This window comes from Macrotis lagotis, chromosome 8 (assembly GCF_037893015.1).
Source record: "Macrotis lagotis isolate mMagLag1 chromosome 8, bilby.v1.9.chrom.fasta, whole genome shotgun sequence".
Taxonomy (NCBI): domain Eukaryota; kingdom Metazoa; phylum Chordata; class Mammalia; order Peramelemorphia; family Peramelidae; genus Macrotis; species Macrotis lagotis.
In genome coordinates this window covers 19,015,927-19,027,926 of record NC_133665.1, presented here as the reverse complement: position 1 = coordinate 19,027,926, position 12,000 = coordinate 19,015,927, and positions in this window count along the sequence as shown.

The window sequence follows — 12,000 nt, the reverse complement described above, 5'->3', positions numbered from 1 at the left end:
CAAAACAGACTAAGAAAATTATAGACCATTCTCTGTAATGAATATTGATATAATTTATTTATTTATTTATTTTTCAGTTTTTGCAAGGCAAATGGGGTTAAGTGGCTTGCCCAAGGCCACACAGCTAGGTAATTATTAAGTGTCTGAGCCCTGAACTCAGATACTCCTGACTCCAGGGCCAGTGCTTCATCCACTGCGCCACCTAGCCACCCCTGTAATGAATACTGAAACAAAAATTTATAGCAAAGATAACAGCAAGTCATCACTGGGTTAATAAACTATGATCAGATAGATTTATACCATCAGAGATGGTTCAATATTAGGAAAACAATCAGCATAATTGACCACAAAGCATACGATTGCCTCAATAGATACTGAAAAAGCCTTTGACAAAACATAGCATCCATTCCTACAAAAACACTAGATGGGGTGGCTAGGTGGCACAGTGGATATAGCACAGCCCTGGAGTCAGAAGGGCCTGAGTTCAAATCTGAACTCAGACACTTATTACCTAGCTGTTGTGTGACCTTGGGCAAGCCACTTAACCCCATTGCCTTGCAAAAACCAAAACCAAAAAAAAAAAAAAAGTAGAGAATATAAGAATAAAAGGATTTTTTAAAAAAATTAAGAGTACTATCTAAAACCATTAAAAGGATTATGTAAAAGGGAAAAAGCTAGGGGTATTCCCAATAAGATCAGTGGTGAAACAAGGTACCAGTTATTACCACTGATATTTAACATGGTGTTAGAAATGTTAGCTTTAGCAATAAGTAAGAAAGAAATTGAAGGAATTAGAATAGATAATGAGGAAACAAAACTCTCACTCTGTGTAGATGATATGATGGCTTACTTAGAAAACCCTAGAAAAACAACTGAAAAACTACTTGAAATAAACAATTTTTTTTAATTTTTTTTTTTTTAGGTTTTTGCAAGGCAAATGAGGTTAAATGGCTTGCCCAAGGCCACATAGCTAGGTAATTATGAAGTGTCTGAGACCAGATTTAAACCCAGGTACTCTGACTCCAAGGCCGGTGCTTTATCCACTACACCCCCTAGCCGCCCTAATAATAAACAGCTTTAATCAAGTTGCAGGATATAAGATAAACTCACATAAGTCATTAGCATTTCTATATATTAGCCACAAAGCCCAGCAGTAAGAGATAGAAAGAAAAATTCCATTTAAAGTAACTATAGATGACATAAAAATATTTGGGAATATACTTCACAAGACAAATCCACAAACTAGGATTTTCACAATTATAAGACACTTTTCCACAAATGAAGTCAGATCTTAACAACAAAATCAATCTGATACAGGTTATACACACACACACACATACACAATCATGTTAAATATCTTTCCATGTTAGTCATGTTGTGAAAGAATAAACAGAACAAAAGAGGAAAACTACAGAGAAATTTTAGATGAGAACAGTATGTTTCATCTGTATTCAGACTTCTAGTTCTTTCTCTGGATGTGGATAACATTTATGTCACCAGCGTTTTGGAATTGTCTTGGATCATTGTAATGCTGAGAAGAGCCAAGTCATTTCACAGTTGATTATTGCAAAGTGTTACTCTTACTGTGTACAATTTTTCCCCCCTTGACTTCACTTTAGCACATACTCATATTTAGCACATATGTAGGTTCATTTTTTTAATTAGCCGGCTCATTATACCTTACAGTAAAATAATATTCCATTACATTCATATACAACATCACATGTTCAGCCATTCCCTAAGTAATTTCCTCAGTTTCCAGTTCTCTGAAACCACAAGAGTTACTATAAATATTTTTGTACATGTAGGTTCTTACCCTTTCTGGTCTCTTTGAGATACACATCTTGTAGTGATATTGCTGAATCAAAGGTGTAACTAACAGTTCTAAGGACTAGAGCAATCCTAGTTCCTTCTAATAGTTTATCTTCCATAAGACAGACACCATAAAGCAGAAGAGACATTTACATTATAAAATTTCTAAACATGAATATTTTGACTTAAGTTTTTTATATTAGCTTTTTCTACTACCTCAACCCAGAGTACCTCCCACTCCAAAGTACTCCTGTAACAGAGACCTTATGTCAGACTTGCTACCTGGGTGGCTTAGTACAAAGAACCCTGGCCCTGGAATCAGAAGACCTAAGTGGCCTTAGACCTGTCATTCAACTGCTCACTTTACAGATGAAGAAACTGAGGCAAATAAAATTAAGTGTCTTGCCCAAGGTCATACAGCTAGGTAGTGTCTTGGGTCAAATTTGAATGCAGAAAGAGGAATCTTCTTCACTCCAGTCAGGGTACTCTATCTACTGTGCCACAAGATGCATGCATGCATCTTTATCTATCTATATCTATCTATCTATATATATAGATAGATATAGATGCATGCATATATATATATATATATACACACACACACACACACACACACACACAAACAAACACATCACATGTGAAATGCCTTGCAAATTTTCAAGAGCAAAATAAATGCCAACTATTACTTAAAGGGTTTTCACAGACTATTAGACTTATTTAATAAAGACTTTAGGTTGGGTTTTTTTTTGGGGGGGGGGGACCAGTTACCATCCTTTCTTCATCCAAGAAGTGAGGATATCTTGGAGTGTAATGAATGGCTACTAACACAACTTCCAGATATCATGACAAATCAAAATATCAGATAAAGAATCATGTTTCTGTAATGCCTTTATCCATTCTCATAGCATAGCATCAGTATTTCTTTCTACATAGGACACTTTAGAATTGTCCAAAAGACTGGGGTATTTTGGGAAACAGCAGGCTCTCTGCCAGCCTACCCTGTAGACCTTCAAACAGAGGTTTGAAGGGAAGAAAGTTAGAGTGCAGATTGCTTTTTATGTATGGGTTAGACTAAATGGTTATCCGTATAATTTTTAGTTCTGAAATTCTCTTATTCACCCTCTTCCCAGAATCAGTCTTATTCTCCTGTCTCCCCTTGGATGTCCTGTTGCAAATAGAACATGACAAATGGTGCTCATATTCATACCCAGCACTTTACTCACCTTTGACTTGGCTATTTTTGTCAGTGGCACTACACCAGTCAACTAGGTTCATAATCTCCAAATTTTCTTATCTCTCACTACTAGATTAAACTACTTGTAGATAATCTCTTAACCATTGCTTATCTTAGATCAGTGGTGTTGAACTCACACAGAAAGAGGGTATTAAACCATATACAAGAATCCCTGGGATGGGGGGGGCTGCCCCAGGATATATATTGACTTCATTAGATTTCAACCTTATTCAGACTACATTGGAGACCTGAGTCCTAAAAAATTGAATTGGCCTAAATGACCATATCACTATTTCTATCCTCCCTTCAAACCACTGCCCAAGTTATATGCCCACTATACTTCTGAAATTATATCATTCATTCCATTCCTGCATTCAAAAACCTTAAGAGCCTCCCTCTTACTTTTGATGGCTAATTTATAATCCTGATATTCAAAGCCATCTATAATCTATCTTCTCATTTTCTTCTATGATCTACTTTTCTCATCTTTTAGGGGTATTCTATAGTCTAGCTAATTTATCTTATCTTGACCTGTCTCTATGTCTTGGTTCATTCCCCCCTAACCAGAAATGGATTCTCCTCTCTCTCTCTCTCAATGTAAATGAGATCTCTCCTCTTCTTCAAAGGAGATATTAATTATTACATCCTTAAAGGAGTTTTCCCTGAATTAAAGTAATGATATCTCAAGCTTGTCATGATATTTTGCCTGACCCTCTCTCCTTTGCATTTTTCCTCTCCATCCTTCTGTCTGAGGGAGTTGCAGCTATATTGTTCCTCCTTTACTGTGCAATACTAAAGACCAGGGTTTCTTCCTAGGGATTTCTATACAACAGGCACTTTATTTTTGTTGAATTGATTCAGCACTGCTCAGGAATTCAAACTGAAGCTACAACAAGAAAATTCATTTTGTCTTTAGGTATCATTTGGTGGTGGTGGATATGAGGATAAAAATTATAAGTTAAACATCTGTCTTAGACCACCCAAGTACTTGTATGAATACAAGTGGCCCCTCATCTGGGGTTCAGCTCATAATAGGAAATAGAATGTTTCCTTTGGAAAGCATTCATGCTAAAGGGACTCCTGATTTTGCTAAATCAATACAAAATTTTTAAGATCATAGTATCCTAAAGATTTTACTAGTTTCTGCAAAAGACTTGACATCAGAATATCTTGAAGAAAACGAAAACAGCTATTCCCAGTTCATTTAAAGGAAGATCGGGAGTAATTCATTTTTGTCTGAATTATTTACAAAAATAGAGAGATTCTTGTTCAGACAGAAAGTAAGATAAAAATGGTACCATAACCCATTTTGTGCCAAACATATCTAGGGGAGGGTGGAGAGGAAATGAGAACTATGAGGAGAAGAAAAAACCAAAACAGGTTGGAACTGTCTTCTTTTTAAATATCAGTAGGAAACTGCTGACCACTAGAATTGTAGTTTCTGAGAAACAGCTAGCATCATCATCATTCAGGATATGCAAAGCAAGTTGTAAATAAATTCAAATTAAAAGCAACAATATTTTAAGAGTACTTCTAAGCTAGGAAGGAAAAAAAAGAAAAAAGTAGAAGAAAACATTATGAAAGTTATATACAGTTACGAAAGGACTTCAATTTTCTCTTACCAGGCTGATTTTTTGGAGGTGACTGAGTAACAAAAAGTTGGGGAGCTGAGAGAGCAAGCAGGTGCCTTGAGAAACAAACAGGCACCCAGGCCAAGGAAAACTCTCTTTAGTAGATCTTGCATTTTCCTACTCCATTTATAGGAGAGAGAATCCTGATTAGATAATTAGAATATCATGGATTCTCAGGTGGAACTATGTATCTCTGGAAAGACCAATTGAATATTTTCCTAAATTAAACCAATCATTTAATTCTTCAACTGGCAACTGATGAAGAGACTCTTCTCAAGAGTAGTTCTATGCAAATACCAGTCAACTTTCTAGCTGTCAGCTGCTACTGAAAGAATTTTTGAATCAAATGGCAAATTGATAAAACCCTTTTGTAGTTGCATTGGCTTTCAGTTAAGAACTAAAGGTGTTCTTCCATCAAATGTTGGGGGTAGGGCTGAAAGAAAGAAGTTGTCAAGTAAAACTACTGTATTAGTCTTTCCTATTCCCTTGATTAGTAGCTATACTTGTTTTCTCACAGTCTTTCCAGAATTGTCATTTTACTGTTTTTTGTCTGCTAAATCAATCTGATAGGTTTGAGATTTTACCTCAAAGTTGTTTTAATTGAATTTCTGTAATTATTCATCTCCTGTGAACTTTTCTATCTCTCTTTTAGTCATGATCTTTTCCACTATCCTTATTTTCTAGCACCCATTACAATGCTCTCTCTATAGAAGGTTGCTTATAAATTTTGGTGGAAATTGTAACATTAAGCCTCCTTTATAGAACTGTTTACTTTAGAAACTCAAATATGAAGAAAGATCATAAGGTTCCTGAAGGTCTTCAGGATCAGTTCACAGTATTTTAAACTAAGTTGATTTTTTTTTCCATTTCAAATATTGAGGAACCGATTGCCAAACTTTTCTGAAAGATTTGTAAAAATGACAAATTTAGGACAAAACTGGAAGAACAATTTATATAAATGATAGCCCTCACAATGTACTTCTATCTGGCTTCTTTGAAATTGCATCAACAAGACATTACATTTCTCAGCTTTGGGCATTTTCTCTGGCTGTCTCCAATGCTCTCCCTCCTCACCTGTACTTCCTGGCTTCCCTGACTTTCTCTAATTTCCTACTAAAATCCCATCTTCTATATCCTTCTTAATTCTAGTACCTCACCACTCAATTATTTCCTATTTATTCTCTATATAGGCTTATTTGTGTATATTTGTTTGTTGGTTCATTCCCCATCATATTGTGAAGTCCTTAAGGGCAAGGACTGTCTTTTGAATCGTTTGGAATCTCCAGCACCTATTACAGTGCTTGGAACATAGTAGACACTTAATAAATGTTTATTAAGAGAAATAATTTGGAATTTTTGAACATTAAGGTGATATATTTGTGAGTGCTGGTTCTTAGATTAAGAAAACTCTATGTGTAGATAAAAAGGGTTGGGGGGCAGCTTGGTGGCACAGTGGATAAAGCAATGGTCCTGGAGTCAGGAGGACCTGGGTTCAAATCTGACCTCAAATCTGGTCTCAGATACTTAATAATTACTTAGCTGTGTGATCTTGGACAAGTCACTTAACCCCACTGCCTTACCAAAAAAAATATTTATATCCCTTAGGGGCAGCTAGCTGGCACAGTAGACAGAGTACTGGCCCTGGAGTCAGGAGGACCTGGGTTCAAATTTGACCTCAGACATGTAATAATTGCCTATGTACCTTGGACAAGTCACTCATAACCCCATTGCTTTAAATAAAAATTTTTAAAAAATCAGAAAATGGGTTGGAAGTACTAATTATGGAAATAGGATATTCAAGAGAACATGGGTATGTCTGTTGAAGTCCCCTGGAAAAAAAGGAATTAGGGTGGAAAGATTAGGAGTCAGACATTGAATTCATTGAAAAAGGGGTTCAGTAGATAATGACTTGGTGCTTAGAGCTTGGTTGGTGATAAATTTGGATATTATGCCTCTGAAGGAGAAATGAAAGCAGAATCTATTTTTGGCAATAGGGCACAAGGAGTAGTACTCTGACCATCATGACTGATTGTGAATGGGGGGGGATTAGAGAAAATGCACACAGTACTGGAAAAGATATCTAGAGAAGCAATATCTTCAGGAGATATTCCTATCTCAGTAAGTATTAGAAAAAAATGGAAGAAGCAATACTAGAAGAGGTTTAACATGAAAGGAAATTTGATCACTATGGAGCAGGCATTCCTGAGAGCACACTGAAAAGAGCAAGTAGATTTGGAGTGGAACACTGTGTGGTAGAACTGAAGTGAATTGGAATAAAAGAAAGGACAACTGGATTTGGGGAGTGGAATTTATTCATTGGTAGACAAGAATTCAGTATTAATAAGAGGAGGATAGTCAAAAGGCTGGTAAGGTGACTTATTGAGAAATGAAGATAGGCAGCATAAAAATAGATGGAGAGAAGCCTGTTAAGGGAGGTGGGTGATTACACTGCTTAAGTTCTTCCCTTGTGGCAGGAGGGGATGTTAATCTTGTGAGGTCACAAAAAGCAGACTTACCAGAGATAAGGGCTGGAAGGGGTAAGACCTAGGGAGTCTGGAAGTCAATTCAGTAGGCAGGAGAATCTGGCACTGGAGAATGGAGAGCACAGAAAACAAAAGAACATCATACACATTAATAACAACGTTGTAAAATGATCAGCTTTGATGGATACAACTCCTCTCAGCAGTTCAGAGAGCTAGGACAACCTTGGGAGATTTGTTATGGACAACACTACTCACAGCCAGGCTAAGAAAACAAAACAAAAATAATCTACAAAATTTGAATGAACACTGTGTTCACTTTTTAAAAGTTTCTCTTATGTTTTTCTTTCCTATCCCTTGATTTTATTTCTTTTCCTTTAGTCCTAATTCCTCATACAGAAAACTGAAACACAAATTTATTTGTACAATGTTCACTAAATTGTTTACCACTGAAGGGAGGGTGGAAGAAAATTGTGTAACTTATAAAGATACATGTGTATGAATGCTGAAAAACTTGTAATGTTTACTTGTAAACATGTAATGGGAAAAATAAAATGGAAATAAAAATAAATAAAAAACCAAGTATTTTTCCCCCTCCTTTATCCCTCTAGTTACTGGGGGGGTGGGGGGTGGAACAAAACTCTTGTGTTAAATAAACATAATCAAGCAAAACAAATCCTTGCATTGAGTGTATTCAAAATTTTGTTTCTTATACATTCTTCATCATGAATCTTCTGGAATCATTGAATCACATGCATTGATATCAGTTCTCAAGTCTTCCAGAATTGTTCAATTTTTTTTAAACCATTGATGTTATAGTGTAAATTCTCTGAGATCCACTTCATATCTGTTCATACAAATCTTTTCTGATTTCTCTGAAACTCTCTTCATTTCTTGCAGCACATTCGTATACTATAACTTGTTAAACTCTTCCCCAGTTGATGGGTACCCCCTGAGCTGCCATTTCTTTGCCACCACAAGGATAAAAAGATTCTATAAGTATTTCTGTACATGTGTTCTTCCTCTTTCTTTGATCATTCTTGTGTATTAGTCTTATGGTGGTAGTGCTGAGGTAAAGAGATACACAATTTAGTATATTTCCATTCTATTTTACCAGACAAGATTCCTTGCTGTTAGGAAGGGGGGAGGTGGTTAAGGTTATTTTTTTTTAGGTTTTTCTGCAAGGCAAACGGGGTTAAGTGGCTTGCCCAAGGCCACACAGCTAGGTAATTATTAAGTGTCTGAGACCGGATTTGAACCCAGGTACTCCTGACTCCAGGGCCAGTGCTTTAGCCACTATGCCACCTAGCTGCCCCAAGGTTATTTTTTTTAAAAGGATAATATAAAGTCAAGAAGATAAAACACTAGCTAAATGGTGTTATGTCACAGTGCATAAAGAGCAGGCTTTGAAAGTAGGAAGGTGGGTAGAAGTCCTGCAACCTGGTTGTGTAACACTGAGCAAGTCACTTAACCTATCAATGTCCCAGGCAGCTCCATTAGACTTTAGGTGACAGAATCATTGTTGATATGCCTTGATAAACAGTTTTTTCTCTGGGAGTTCTCTAAACAGTGAAATTAGAGGTTCAAAAAAAAGAGTTAAGAAAAAGAGAGACAATTTGGAAATAATTTTAGAGAATGGATAGGATTTCTTAAAGAAGGAAGTAATAGCTCTTCCTGATTAAACCAAATGTGTATTATTGTATTTAGAAGCTGGAACAGGCTCAGATCACTAGGGAAATAAGAAATCATATTATGCAATTTCAATTTCAATTAAAGCAACTATGTAAGAGAAGACTTAGGAAAGATATGTAAAAGAGGGAATCTGCCTTGCTCTGTTTGGCCTCAGATCCCAGAACTAGGAGGAAGGAGCAAAAGTTGTAGAAAAGTATAATTGAGTTCATTAAGGAAAACAAACAATGCAAGCTGTCTAAGTTCAGAGTAGACAGCCCAGAAGACATTGAATTCCCCAGTAGTAGCACTCACCCAAAGGTGGAAAGGCTTTTCCAAGAAATGGGTTTTCTGAAAAAGAGAATGGAGTAATTAAAACAGAGATGACTTTATGAGATGAGAAATTTAGAACAAAATCAAAAGATTTTGAGATGGAAGAGAATGGAAGAAAAATAAAGTAAAAAAAGTTACAAACAACTTTCCTGGAAGAAGAAGGTTGAGGAGAGATAATTTAAGAATCATTGTAGAGGAGGCAGAGCCCCTCAGGCAAGGAGTTGCCTGAGCTCTCTCAAATTATCCTCCAAACAATGTTAAGTATCACCTCAAAATGAATTCTAGAGTGGCAGAAATCACAAAATGTCAAAGTGAAACATTTTCTAGTCAAACACAACTTAGAAAGAATACAGGAGGGGCAGCTAGGTGGCACAGTGAATAGAGCACTGGCCCTGGAGTCAGGAGGACCTGAGTTCAAATATGATTTCAGACACTTAATAATTACCTAGCTGTGTGACCTTGGGTAAGTCATTTAACCCCATTACTTTGCCAAAAAAAAAAAAGAAAGAAAGAATGCAGGAAAAATGTCTCCCTTGATTAAAAAAGGAGCACAGCCCAGTGCAGGTAGCAAGACAGAGTCAGACTTATAGCTCTTGCATAGGTCAGCAACCAAGGTCACTCAGTCCCTGCCCAGCAGGCCCATCGCAGATCAGACCAGCTGTGTGGCCTTCAGCCCCCAGTGCAGATGATGAGTGGCCACACCAAGAAGCTCCAGGGCAGCAAGCAAGCTGCCTGGCCCAGAGACCCAGTTCAGCAGGATCCAATCCAACTACCAAAATATTATTTTATAGAGTTAAAAAAATTACAACAAAATTCATCTGGAGGAACAAAAGGTTAAGAATATCAAGGGAATTAAAAGAATTGTGAAGGAGGATGGTCTAGCTATATGAGATCTCAAACTGTATTAAATAGCAATAATCAATCAAAAATTATATTGTTCAAAATTAGTACAATGACTTAAACTCAAATGTGATACCATAAAACAAATTAGGAGAGCAAGGAATAGTTTACCTGTCAGATCTGAGGAAAAAGGAAAAATTTATGACCAAATAAGAGAAATAAAATGTACAATTTTGGTTATATTAAATTAAAATTTTTTTCACACATAGAAACTAATGAAACCAAGATTAGAAGAAAAGAAGCAAGCTGGGAAATAATTTTTACAGCAAATAACTCTGATAAAGGCCTCATTTCTCAAATATATAGAGAATTGAGTCAAATGTATAAGAATACAAGTCATTTATTTTCCCAATTGATAAATGGTCAAAGGATATAAACAAGCAAAGCTATCTATAGTCATATGAAAAAATGCTCTATATATTTTGATTTTAAAAAGGCAAATTAAAACAACTCTTGAGGTACCACTTCATACCTATCAGAATGCTAATAAGGCAGAAAAGAAAAATAACAAATTTTGGAAGGGATGTAGGAAAATTGGAACACTAATGAACTGTTGGTTGCATTATGAAGTAATCCATCCAACTATTCTAGAAAGCAATTATGCATACTCTTTGATCCAGCAAGTAAACTATACATGCTCTTTGATCCAGAAATATCACTATTTGGTCTATATCACAAAAATATAAAAAAAATAAGGGGAAAGGACCTGTATGTACAAAAATATTTATAGTACTTCTTTTTCAGTGGGAAAGAATTGGAAATGAAGGGGATGCCCAGCAATTGGGGAATGGCTGAACAAATTGTGATATATGATTTTAATGGAATATTACTGTGCCATAAGAAATGTTGAGCAGGCTAACTTCAGAAAAAGTCTTACATGCATTCATGTAAAGAGAAGTGATTAGAACCAGGAGAATATTGTACACTGTAACAGCAACACTGCATGACCATCAACTGTGAATGACAGCAATTCTAAGCAATACAATGAATGATTCAAGACAGTTCCAAAGGATTCCTGACATAAAATGCTATCTACAGAACAAGAACTGATAGAATCTGAATGCAGATCAAAGCATACTATTTTTCACTTTACTTTTTTGATGTTCTTCTTTAGGTCTGTCTTCTTTCATAACATGACTAATATGATAGTTTTATATGATTGAACATGTATAACAGATATCAAATTGCTTGCTGTCTCAGGGAAAGGGGAGCTGAGGGATGAAGGAAGAAAATTTTGAACCTCAAAATTTTTTTAAATAAATGTTAAAAATTATCTTTATGTATAATTGGGGGAATAAAATATTATTATTTTTTAAAACTCATTGGAAAGGAAATTTTAAAAAATTGTTTAAAAGAATCATCAGATTCAGATTCATTTAAACTGACCAAACAACTTGTTTAGATATCATTTTTAGAGAAATCAGTAAAGTTCCTACAACATGACTAATACAGGAATATATATATATATATATATATATATATATATATATATATATTAGGTTTTTGCAAGGCAGATGGGGTTAAGTGACTTGCCCAAGGCCCCACAGCTAGGTAATTATTAAATGTCTGAAACCAGATTTGAACCCAGGTACTCCTGACTCCAGGGCCCATGCTTTATCCACTGTGCCACACAGCAGTCCCTAATACAGGAATTTATTAAAAACAATTCTACCTGTATTGCCTCTATCAGACTGGTCACTGCCGTGGGTAGGGGAAAGGAAAGGGAGGGTGGTAGAAAAGTGTGAAATTCAAAAGTTTGCAAAAGGATGAATATTGAAAACTACCTTTGCATGTAGTTGGAAAAAATAATTTTAAAACTCCAAAATTAAAAAAAAGAAGGTTATTAGGATCAGAGGGCAAAATGAAAATAGTAAGAATACACTGATCATCTTCTGAAAGAAATCCCATACTGAACAGCTCCAGCGATGTTATAGCCAAATTT